This window comes from Anabrus simplex, chromosome 2 (assembly GCF_040414725.1).
Source record: "Anabrus simplex isolate iqAnaSimp1 chromosome 2, ASM4041472v1, whole genome shotgun sequence".
In the NCBI taxonomy this organism is placed as follows: domain Eukaryota; kingdom Metazoa; phylum Arthropoda; class Insecta; order Orthoptera; family Tettigoniidae; genus Anabrus; species Anabrus simplex.
In genome coordinates this window covers 532,348,633-532,362,036 of record NC_090266.1, presented here as the reverse complement: position 1 = coordinate 532,362,036, position 13,404 = coordinate 532,348,633, and positions in this window count along the sequence as shown.

The following is a 13,404-nucleotide window of genomic DNA, read 5'->3' as shown; positions in this document are numbered from 1 at the left end:
AAATCCACAGGCTGGCACTCTTCCATTGATACCGAGCGAGTTGGCCGTGCGGTTAGTGTCGCTCAGTTGTGGACATATGGGTTCGAACCCTTGAAGATGGTTTTCGGTTTTTCCAGTTTTCACATCAGGAAAATGTTGGGGCTGTACCTTAATAAAGGCCTCGGTCGCCTCCTTCCCACTCCTAGTCATTTCCTCTCCCATCATCTTTTTTTTTTCTTGCTATTTGTTTTACGTCGCACCGACACAGATAGGTCTTACAGCGACGATGGGACAGGAAAGGCCTAGGGATTGGAAGGAAGCGGCCGTGGCCTTAATTAATGTGGAGCCTCAGCATTTGCCTGGTGTGAAAATGGAAAACAACGGAAAATCATCTTCAGGGCTGCCGACGCTGGGTTCGAACCCACTATCTCCCGAATGCGAGCTCACTATCCCATCATCGCGGTAAGACATATCTGTGTCGGTGTGACGTAAAGCAAATTGAAAAAACACATCTACCTTTGATCCAAAGAGGATGATGAATAACATAATAACATTTATCATATTCTATTTTCAGTGGCAGTACTGAATGCACTCACGCAAGTTAAGTATGCAAATCCGTATTCTCTAAAAATATAAACTCATTAACATCTCAAAATAAACTAGCAGAGCACACATCTCTTAACTTACACATTTTATTTTATAACTTCCCAAACCATATTGAAGTGACATGCTTGACGCAGTCATCTGTTTTCAACTGTGTTTTTAAAGTAGACTTTACATGTTTTCAATACAGAACTTACCATCACTGTTTAACAGGTTATAAAAATAATACTATGTAATAAATCATATGAGCGTGGAATATGAAATGTCTTTCACATGCAGTGCAAAAAGGGATTAGGAAGCAAAAAATTACGCACCCGATGCTATTGACTGTATAAATGGTTTCTTAAAATTCATATTGAACCGCAGATGGTAGCTACTGCTATGTTTGTCAACAGATGTTTTTCTAAACATAATGAAGTCCAAAACTGCGATAAAAAATTAGGAGTTGTTCCCCGGGCTCCCACCATCAATGCTGTGACTGATATATTTTGCAGTCCATATTTTTCTTTATAACAGATAATCTTTTATTATGTTTGCCGGTAAGAATTTCGAACATACTTAAATGATGGAAATATGTGTCATCTTGTGTTCGCTAAGGTAAGAGCTGGGTTGAAAAGTGAGGGTGGGTAGGTCTGTTATACTAGCTGATGGTCTGGAAGAGACGAACGAGATCCGTTGCCATTCAGCTTCATATTAATGGAAACGAGGATTTGTTTGAAGTCCATGATTGATGACTTCCCCTATGAGTATTTCGTGATTAATTTCTATTTCGACGGTGGCAGAAGCGATCAAGTGGTTAATTGATTAACCTTTGAGCGCGAACGCATATTTGATTTGAATTACATCCAATGGCTACAAGAGGATTCATTAAATGCATTTTATCGGCAAACTCACGATTCAAAGTGCAGAGTGGAGGGATTGTGGTTAGTTCACGCCACTTGACATATGCCACAGTTACTGCAAAGGCAGCTATGCAGATCCCTGCAGAAACGTAGTGGGAAGGTATATGTGAGGTGGACAATTGATTTGCAGGTGCAGGTTATTAAGTAAAAAATCACTAATGAAAGAACTGAACTATTCGAGCATTCACCCAGTAGTACAGACGTCTTGATAGCGAACAGTGTCTACCATGTGGGTTAATTTTCACTCGCACCAGAAAGATGTGCAAAAGGTCGGTAACACCTTGAATTATTGTAATTGACCTCAGTACGCATGATGAAATTAATATTCTAGAGATTTCCGGGATTTTTGAAATAAAAGTACTCACTTGAGTATTCAGAATCCTTTTTCAGGTGCTTGGGAAAATCACATCGACAGCTTATTGTATTTAGTATATTTGAATAATTTTGATCTTATTGAGCATAATACGCGACGTGTTGTGCGATCACGGGATCACAGCTGAGTCTAACATTCATTCCACCTACTTTGGACAGGCTCCATCCATTACCCCTATCACACATTTTATTCTATCCGTTTCCCCTTCTGAACTCGACATTCTTAGATTTATGAAAAGTTAAAAGACACAGTAAGAGAATAACGATTTAAAGAACATCCAGTACTTTTCCATGCTGTGAATGTACAGTTTGGAAAGAAGAGTGCGATCATAGGCGGCGAGTAAGTTGAATGAAAAACAGTGTTTTTTAGACCACAGAGGAGCTGGCAGGACTGGATTCTCTGTATGCGCCAAGTAATTGAAAAATGCTACGGGAGAAAAATGTAGCTATGTTTGGGGTTTGGAGATCTGGAGTAGGTGTAGTCTATTATGCTATTAAAGGCAAGTTACGTATGATGATAATTGGGCTGCAGTGATAATTGACGGTAGAATTAATTCTTGGTTCAAGGTACTAAAAGGGGTTAGACTAGGTTGTAATATTTCGCCTTTGTTGTTCACAGTTTGCATGGATCATTTACTGAATAGTATAAACTGGCAGGGAGGGATTCAGTTGGATGGAAATACAGTAAGTAGTTTGGCCTATGCCGACGACGCAGCGACGTGGTCTTACAGGAGTCTGTGTTGAAGGCTGACGCAAGTACAATAAACAGATATAACTTGATAACAGTATTATCTCACCCATGGGTAACTAATGCAGATATCGAGCTCGAATAACTATTATTTTACGATTATTATTATTATTATTATTATTATTATTATTATTATTATTATTATTATTGTATGTGTAGCTGTGAAGTGTTACATCCATTGATTATTATTATTATTATTATTATTATTATTATTATTATTATTATTATTATTATTATTATTATTATTATTATTATTATTTACATAGTTGAATGATCGTGTTGTGTGTGAGGTTATGTCATGAAACACGTGTTGTACTTAGACACTGATATGAGTTCTGTAAATACCTGTAAATTAATTAAATTAAATTAAATTAAATTAAATTAAATTAAAAATAATATTATAATTACTATTATAACATTGTAATCCATAATTGTGAAACAAACTGTAACTTCCAGAAGCTTGGCCAGGCACCTATATAAAGAGACGATCTTTGATGGGGTAGTTAGTTAATGAGTGTTACTATTAGTTACTGTAAATTTAGTTATTGCTAGGAAGTTATTCTCGTGTTGACATGCCGTAGTTTCAGTCTTCATATTGAAGTGACATGCTTGAAGCAGTCATCTGTTTTCAACTGTGTTTTTAAAGTTGTAATCTCCATGTGCAGCGATTGGTAGTTGTTTTTAACAATGGCGGCTTTGTTGATATTCTCGAAGTGAAGTGTCTTGTTGTGATACTGTGATTAAGGTTATGTGTGCGTTTCTTTGTGAATATATGTGAATAAAATTCATTGTACCAACTGACAGCATGTTGTGTGCGTCTGTGTGGATACGTTAAGGCCTGCAATCTAATATCTTGGAACCTGAAAAGCGCTATAATTAGGATGATATGAAAATTACTATTTCCAAGACTAAAGTGACGTCAGCAGGGAAGAAACGCGTGAGAACCGATTTACAAGTGGGGAGTACTAAACTGACATAGGCAGATCATTTCATGTACTTAGGATGTGAGTTCTTCCCAGATGGTAGTAGGCTACGGTAAGCAAAATTAAATAAAGGTGCAGCAAAGCAATTGCAGTGAGCTTGCACTAGCGATCGACGGTTTTCTATAGGAAAGAAGACAGCTCCCTGACAAAAGTTTCTTCATATTTTGCAATACGGGAGTGAAAGCTGTGTGAACTCAAGATGTCTTATTCATTCTGTGACAATACTTATATCACACACTCGCACTGTATTCAGAAGTGAGAGATATTATTGTCATTATTTTTTATTATTATTATTATTATTATTACTATTATTATTTCATTTGTATACTTATTCTTAAAATTTTAAGCAGGACGGTCTCCATATGATATATGTGTAATTTGTTTTGTATAAGCGGATGGGAAAACAGTGATATTTACAACTCGGAAACTTTCTGTGAGTCATGTGGAACAGCCCAGAGTCCAATGAGGTGGCCTTGTTATTGTTGTCTTGAGACCCAGATGAGGTTCGGGGCATGGTCTTGGTATGGCAAGAGGATATTCCACTCGTGATTGGATGGCCAGGACCAATCTGGACGTACTATGTGAGAGAAGGGGGAAGCTGATGTCTATTTAGGCATGTGAGAAAAAGGAGGGTCTTAATTTTTTTTTTTTTTTTTTTTTTTGCTATTTGCTTTACGTCGCACCGTCTTATGGCGACGATGGGAGAGGAAAGGCCTATGAATGGGAAAGAAGCGGCCGTGGCTTAATTATGGTACAGCCCCAGCATTTACCTGGTGTGAAAATCGGAAACCACGGAAAACCATCTTCAGGGCTGCCGACAGTAGGACTGAACCCACTACCTCCCGGATGCGAGCTCACAGCTGCGCGCTCCTAACCGCAAGGTCAACTCGCCCGGTGGACTTGACTTAAAACATCGGAGGTGTTGACCGGAAACTTTGGTAGGAAGAGGAGATGTAACTTTTGTGAAACATGCTAGTCTTAGGTGGAACGTGAGACGAGATGTAACTTTTGTGAAATGTGCTTGATTTAAACATTTGAGAGGAGATGTAACTTATGTGGAACGTAGTTGATTTAAAAACTTTGATGTACGTAGATGAGATGTAACTTTTGTGAGACATGCTTGTCTTGAATCTTTGGTGGAACGTGAGAGGATATATAACTTGTACGAAACAGGCTTGTCTTAAAATCTTAGGTGGAACGTGGTTGACGTGATATTTTATGGAATGTGATATATGGTAAATGACCTACAAACACTGGACTGCTTAGGCACTTGGTATACTATCACTTGTGGCGGCTTGGTGTCTTATATGTTGGTGAGAGCTATGGGGTGCTGCATTTCATACTTTCCACAATTTATGTTCTGGAACAACACGCGTGTGTTGCTCAAGTGAAATATCTTTAAACCAAGTGTTAAAATGAATGAACACATAACTATAAAGGTACAGTATCGATGTGATATAATAAGTGCTGATAATGATAATATGAAAGTTGTGTTGATACATAGAGACAGTGAAGGGTATTTATCTACATATATAAGCTTTGTAATTAATGTTTATCGGTCTGACTGTAAATGGTAGCTTGGTCCTCGCTATTGGTTTCCCCACGGTTTTTTCGTTGTTGGATAATTGTGTAAACATGGAGTCTTCCAGCAGTATTTTGTGAGTGTATTTCATGTATATTTTGGTGTGCTGATGAGGTGCTCATGCACGGAGATTATTCAGGATATAGTAAGTTATTTTAGAATCAGTGGAGTTATTGATGAATCTAGGTTCAGTTCCTACCTATTTAGTCGTTTCCAGAAGGTTAGGTAAGGCCGGAAGTAGATGTGAAAGTATGCAGCTTTCACGCCCTGGGAGAAAGAATTATCATGCTTTATTCAAATTTGAGGGATCAATTCTGATGAACTCTGGGGCTCATGCTACGGACGTTTCAATTAATTATTTTATTTTAATTATTTCAATTTTTAAATATAATAGTATTACAATTAGAAGTATGCTTTTACTGGTGGGACCTAGTGTTTTCAGTGCACAATGTCTTCTGGTATAGGTTAGAGCAATTTTTTTTACTTTCATTGATCTCTCTCAGTCTTACCCTTGTCTTTGACAATATGGAAGTGACTGAAGTATGAGGGATGCTAGCAATGACATTCCTTATGCAGCCAGTCCCTTCTATGAATTGTGTGAAAATGTTGCTCATAGGGTCAGTTGGTACATGCATTCCAGTGGGCTTGGCAGATTAATATTCAATAGCTACGTCTGGTACGGTGAGGAAAGTAACGGGAAACTACCTCACTTCTCATTTCCCTGGTATGCCTCTTCAGTGGTGCCTAGGCCGTCTATGCTAGCTAATGGTGGGTTCATTGAGGATCCAACCAGCCTTGGGGCAGAAGACTGAACATACAACAAGAAATTAGAAGTGTATGTTGACGATACAGTCCGATGGCTAGTTTGATAAATGACATGAAAGTAGAAAAAATGATTTCTAGTACAAGCTGGAGTTAACAGTGGAAGGGGAGTTCTCGGAATGAAGAGATGAAGACACTATGGATAAAGCTGTGCCGGTAAATCGGCTTATTTTGTGGATTCATTTGGGGCGAATGGAGCAGGACAGGTTACCTAGGAGAATAATGAACCCGGTTATGGAGGGTAAGGGAAGTAGGGTGGGAGGAAGGAGTTGAGAACGAAGTGACGATTATTAGGCTCAGTTTTTAATTATGTAACTAAACAAGGCCATTGAGCCGGGTGCAAACAGAGAATTTGAAGGCGCTTAGTTAATTCAAAGAGACTTGCAGACTGAACGCTGAAGGGCATAACAGTAGCCTATATAAGGAAAATATATGTAAGTATGTAAAAATACAGGAATTAAAACAAAGTTAGAGTCGAAACAATAATTGACTAAAACGACAAATAAATATTAGTAGTACATATAATGGTACACAAAAGTGTATATTTTAACGGTGCACATATGAGGACAAAGCAGGAAAATGATACCCCAGTGTTAATTTGTGAACGCAGGCCTTCAATATTCAGTGATTCTGAAAATAAACCTATTTCTGCTGCATATGTGAAGTCAATTAAAAATGTCGTCTGGACATTTCAACGTGAAATAGAGTACTTTCGCGAACTATGACTTGTAGAACACGAAAGGAAATAAAACTCAATAGATTCTAGGAATTACGGCCGTCTTATTAGTGAATGTTTGGTTGACGTTGGAGTAGTAGAGACTAATGAAATGTTTCCTGAGTGGCTTATTTGATATCTTCAACATTATTTCATGGTAGGTAGCTGTGCTTCCCGTCGCTGGCTGGTCATTGAAGTGCTTTGAACCGAAGTTAATTATGTACCACTCCTGTGAACATAAGTACTAATTTCGCGAGCTTTTGCTAACCTGGTGAGGCAGACTCACCGACGAGGGTAGGCAGCATCTGCAGTGTGTGAGAAACTGCGTGTTGTTGTGGTGAGGCATAGTATTGTGTGCGGTGTGTGAGTTGCAGGATGTTGGGAACAGCACAGATATCCAGCCCTGAGCCTAGGGAATTAATTATTAAGTTTTAAATTACCGACCCTACGGTGACCATTCAGACCTGTTGACATTAAGGCGCCCCCATACGACAGAAAGGTATATTTCTGGTATCGTACTGACAGTAGGGATTCACAGCCATGAGAAAAAATCACGATAGCAACAACCACCACCGCTACCAACCCACTGCCAGTTAACTCGTTCAATACAGCATTTTCATGTCAGTGGTGCACGCCGTTTTTAAATAGAATTAATATTGGGACTAATATTTACAAGTTTATGAAAAATGTCCTAATGAGGGAAATCTTCGCTACTATTCCTCTTATGGTAAAAGTGCTTGCAACATAAAAGATCGGCAATCATATTTTGCACAACTTTTATTAGATGCAGTGTTCCTCAACAACTAATGATCAACTGAAAATTTGACGTTCTTTATTTTTTGACCCTTAATATTGCTACGCTACTGTATTACTTTAAACTAATGAAATGCAGCCTCGTACTCAACCTGGCTATCCCTGAACTTAAATAACCAGACATTTTCCTGCATCATTTCCCGTGGTGTAATAAACAAACAAACAAACAAACAAACAAACAAACAAACAAACAAACAAATGGACAGGCAGGCAGGCAGACGGACAGAAAAAATAAACTGAACCTACTTTCGACGAAATCTAACGAGCTATTTAGCTCCTATCCGAACGTCTTGTTCTAACTCTTTCCCTGGTGGGGTAAGTTCATTGAGGGACCCCGAAATATTATTTTCAAAGCAATTTCATGTTTGTCGGCTGCCAGAGACAGAATATAAGTGCAGAAATTCACTTGAAGATGAATTCATTGTCGTTAACGACGATGTAATCATTTTTATCCCAGTCTAAGTGAACCAGCAGTAAATCTATCACGATTACACCGAACTACTGCAAATCTCTTCCTTCTTTCCAGGGTATAATGTTTCTCGGGAATTTGATTTCCTGTTCCAGGTGCAATGCATACAGCAAAGCCAAGCTGTGGATGAACTTCTTAACATCTCACTAACAAACAAAATATTTGGTGATATAAGAATAGAATTAAGGCTGGGAAGGTAGAACTCTTGTACATATTTAACACGCGCGTGACGGAGGTCAGTACTCCTTTTCCTCTTTCCTGCCATAAGGGCACGTGTATGTGAATTATTTTCAAAAAATTGAATTTTTTATTTTCATGTATTATTATTCTTTGGAGTTATCTCTTTCAGAATATATATAGTTTACATATGTTGGCAAGCATATTTTGTCCTAAATGTTGTTTTTAAGAATGTCTGCGCTAAGTAGCCAAGCCCCTTTAAATGTCAAACATTTCAAGGTGTCATAAATTTTCCACCAGTAAAGATATCGGAAAGCGGTAAGTAATATTTTATCGAATGCTGCCCTGCGTAAGAATTGATTGCCCTTAGACCTGCCAGCCGCAACGTGCTAGGTTGTAAACAGAAGCCAGTATTGTATTGTATTGTATTGTATAGTAGCGTGCATGAAATTCTCTATTTGTAAACATCCAGCATTTGCCTGGAGTGAAAATGGGAAACCACAGAAAACCTCCTTCAGGGCTTATTAAAACTGTACTATGGCTTAGCTATAAGGAGAAACCAGGTTAATTTGGAAGCTATGAGAAAATCTGTATGGGCTAGTTTAATTCACAAAGCATTAACTGATGACCTCCCACAACACGTGGTATGTCCTCCAGGTCCAGACTTCTGGTGTGGGTACCAGATAGCAAAGACAGAGGGTAAAAGATTATTGTCATGAACATTCAATACCTTATGTTGTTATTGAAGCCATTAAACCTATTTATATAGATCTTAGTGCCAAAAATCTCTTGGAAAAATGTTTACATGGACGAACGCAGTGCCCTAGTTAGAGTTTCCATCATTGCATTTGGGAACGTGTGCCAAAAAGCTTATTTGTAGGTCTCCCTACTCTAAAATGGATGTATTTAATGCAGTTATCTACTTCAATGCAGGTGCTGCATCCAGATGTAAGGTACTGGAGTCTTTAGGAATATCTCCAGGGGAAAATATGGCCTCAGCATTAGCTGCAATTGATCGTCGTAGGGTAATTGACGCTGAGAGGGCTGTATTTGAAAGCTCTAAAGAAGCCTGAACAAATAGTAGAAATAGGAAAACACAGCAGGATGATGAGTGTGTCCTAAATCATGAGGAATATGGAGCTGGAATGCATCGAAACGGTAAGGGTTGGTCAAAAACTTAAATTTTTACTTTGATTGGCTCTCCTGAAAAAATGTATTTTTTAAGATTATTTATTTTACTATCTCAGTAACCGTTAATGATAGAACACTGAAATTCGGCACACAGTTTTAGTGTGCTATAGTCTGAAAAGTAGACTACAATCATGAACGTAGCTCTTTATTTATGAAAAATAGACCATAAAGTATTCAACAAAATTTATGAAATTTTTAATAACAATTTTGTACTTTTCCCACAAAAGAACCATTTTACTGCATATCATGATTGTAGTCTACTTTGTAGCTACATGCCGTGGGTAGCATCTGTAAAAATATCATTCATATCACACAAGTAGTTTCCGAGTGTACCCTTCCGAGAGCTTGGAGTGATTTTGCAATCTTAGAAAACATCACAAGAAATAAACTCTCATAAAAAATTAACAATGAACTTTAACCACCAATTAATGATATAACAACAGTCTACAATGTTCATTCATTGCCCATAATAATATTTGTCCACCTAGAACAAGTGTATCTGTTCAAATTATGATGGCAATTATAGTGATTTTGCACTATTTTACTATGGTCTTCACAGACACGTGCCCATAAAGAACATTTACGCATTCGATATTTTTTGTCGTATAATTCGGTTACCACCCGTGGATACGACTGACCTCTCATTCTCATCCAGGCTATCTCAAAGGACGGTCTACTTCTTTTTAGGAACATGTTTTTACAATTTGTTTTGCGTCGCGCCGACACAGGTGGGACTTATGGCGACAACGGGATAGGTAAGACCTAAGAGGGGAAGGGATCGGCCGTGTCTTTGATTAAGGTACAGCCCCAGAATTTTCATGGTGTGAAAATGGAAAACCACGGAAAACTCTCTTCAGGGCTGCCGGTAGTGGGGCTCGAACCCACTATATCCCGGATGCAAGATCACAGCTGCGCGCCACTAACCACACGGCCTATTTGCCTGGTTTAGGAACATCAATTCAATATCAACATCAATATTAGCATCAATTAATATAGTTGATAAAACTGCAGATATTTGCACATTCAATCCAGTTTTTCCGCCATTATCGACGGTTTGGAGAGATATTTCTCGTGATTTTGCGTCCTATTACTGCCAATGACGTAACTTGAACCGTATAGCATGTATTGAATTCCTTGCTAAATCCGCTGGGAAGGCAGAGAGAGAGAGAGAGAGAGAGACGATTCAGTGTGTAACCGTGTACTACTTGTGATAGATGATGGCCTGTGAGAACGACGTGTGTGTACCACCGGTGGTACATGACGTCGGGAACGTGGTAGGAGACATTCTCAGCATTTAACTCGTGTAAACATGTCAAACTGTGAAAACATGGAAGATCGCCTTCAAGACGGCGAGGTTCAAGCTCACCGTTGCCCGAATGTAAATTTACAATTATGGCATAAAAACGGCTGCCATTGCAGACAAGAGAAGAAAGTGGGGTAGGGGACATATGAACAACGTCGAAATGGATTGCATCTTAAACACATGGGCTCTTCTCAGCAAACATATTGATATTTTAGATAAATTTGGTCTTGTTTCAACATTCGCGGAACTGGATCTCGATCACTTCTTCTGACATGAACTTAGAGAAAAGTACTTCAGCTTTGTTAATACTTGCGTCAACTATACGACAGCACGCCAAATTTCCTTATCAAGGAATATAGTCAATGGCACACTCAGGATGTACATTTCTATCCTTCTTAATCGGTTTACCCACCAGGGTTAGTTTTTCCCTCGGACTCAGCAAGGAATTCCACCTCTACCGCCTCAAGGGCAGTGTCCTAGAGCTTCAGACTTTGGGCCGGATGATGAAACTGGCTCACACCCCTAGATCGTGATAATGTTCCTCCTACCGTAATTTTCCGAATTTGCCTAACTAGCACCTGACTCCACCAAGCAATAACTACTTCTCTCTTCGACTTGCTGAAAGTAAACCCTGAGAAACAAATATGAACCTATGAGCGATGTCACATTCGGTGTAAAATGAAGAGTGGGTCAGATACAGCCTCTCTTAATGAAATTTGCTGTAATTGGAGAAAATAAGCAGAGGGGCGCCCAATGGGATATGATTAGAGACTTGACGTTGTAGCGGACATGTGTAAAGTAGTCAGTTATCTTTCGGTGGGAGGCAGTTACCTTGCCAATCAAGTTTCTAAAATAATTCAAAAGGGGAAAGAAGGTTGACACTGAAGAAGGTGGTGCTGTTAGATACTTCATTACCAAGCTAAATCGCTCTTTCTGTATGATGCAGATTTTTTGGTTGCCCGCGTAACAACTAAAGCAATATCTCATGCAGACTTTTAAATATCGCCGTATGATATATCTAACTAGTTATTCTTTACCCGTCGTAGACGTGTTAGATTTGTAATTGCGGCACTAATGTCGTCTAGCCGAGAAAAGAGACAGCGTACCTCAACTAACAATGGTAAGCAGCTGCAATGCTTTTCTTGACTAGCTGTACTACCCGTCACTGCCTTGGTACTGAACTATTAGTCTAAAAGGAGAAGCTAACCAGACACCACTCTTTAGACCTGAAAGCCCTTGTCATATTCTCGAATGGTATATTTAGCGTTCAAATCTAAATTCGCATATATACAGTATATTCATTACTGCAGTTCATAAAGTAAAATTGGATGAGATATAAGGAAACGGAAATTGGGAGTTCTATAATTTTTATTCTTCCGATCTAGGAAGCCAAGAATAACGGCCGAGAGGATTCGTCACGTTGACTACACGACATCTCTTAATCTGCGGGCCGTCGGGCAGAGCAGCGGTCGCTTGGTAGGCCATGGCCCTTGTGGGCTGCTGCGCCATGGGGTTTGGTTTGGTATCATTTTTGTTCTGTACACTTGTTAAATTAAACTAATATCTCTGAAGATGTATCTAAATTTTTGAAAATTTAATAATTGTCAATATCTCCATCATTATTCCTCCTACGGTAGACGTGCATGAAAAATAAAAGATCGAAATATGTATTTTCCAAAACGTTTTTATATAGACCTACTTACAGATTTTTGATAAAGCTTGTGTTAACGGAGAAATTTTAAATGTTCTGTTTTGGAACCCTTAATAGGCCTACTGCTACATCACTGAACACGAATCATTCAGTTTTAGAAAATAACGGTAAATAAAAGGAAACTAAATAGTCGTAAGTCATAGACTGACGTTAGAAAATAGATACGATGGGCTTTAATATGGGTTTACTTTACTACGGATGAAGAAAAGACGATCAGCTGTTTATTCCTCGTCCTTCTCCTCCGTAACCGACACAAATGGTTCCCATCACCTGGAACAGGGCCACATATTTTCGTTTATGATCTACGATATAAATTAAGTAGACTTCATATTTTTTCGCTGATTTCACAAATTTATCTTTTATAGTTGCCCTCAACATACCGCCTATTGAGTAGCAGAGTAAATGCGAATGAATTTAGTTTCCATAGAAAATTTGTAGGGCCGGTGGAAATAACGCCATCCCGAGGACGTGGCGTCTGCGGACGTAACGAGCTCAGCTGAGAAGAGGATACAGACCCTAGAGACACAAGTTACAGCAAACATGTCGTATTAGCATCTGTGAGCAGAGAAACATGGTATCTTGCAGGCTATTTTGACTGACACTGGATTAAAGTTTAATGGTATGCAAGCTGAATTTTCGTGACTCCCACTTTGCAACATATCCTGGCGTTTGGAGGTTTTCAATGCAGTAAATTGTGTTTAAAGTTTAGGAAGGCTGATCACAAGGAAGGGAATAATTACATTAGTAAGCAAAGATACTCCACATGATCATTAGACGTAACTGATAACATTACATACCCCTTACTTCTAGCAAGAATCAGGAATAGTATCAAACAACAATATTCAATTAATAGATAACATCTAACTCTACAAATGTTTTAATATCTGATATTAGCAATAATTTAAGTATGTCAAGGACAACATTCTTATGGTTTCCAAGAGACGGAAGAAACAGAATTTTATCTTGTAGGTACACTTACCAACACAAGGTTGGCATATTTGGGAACATTTAGATACCACCGAACTGAGTCGGGA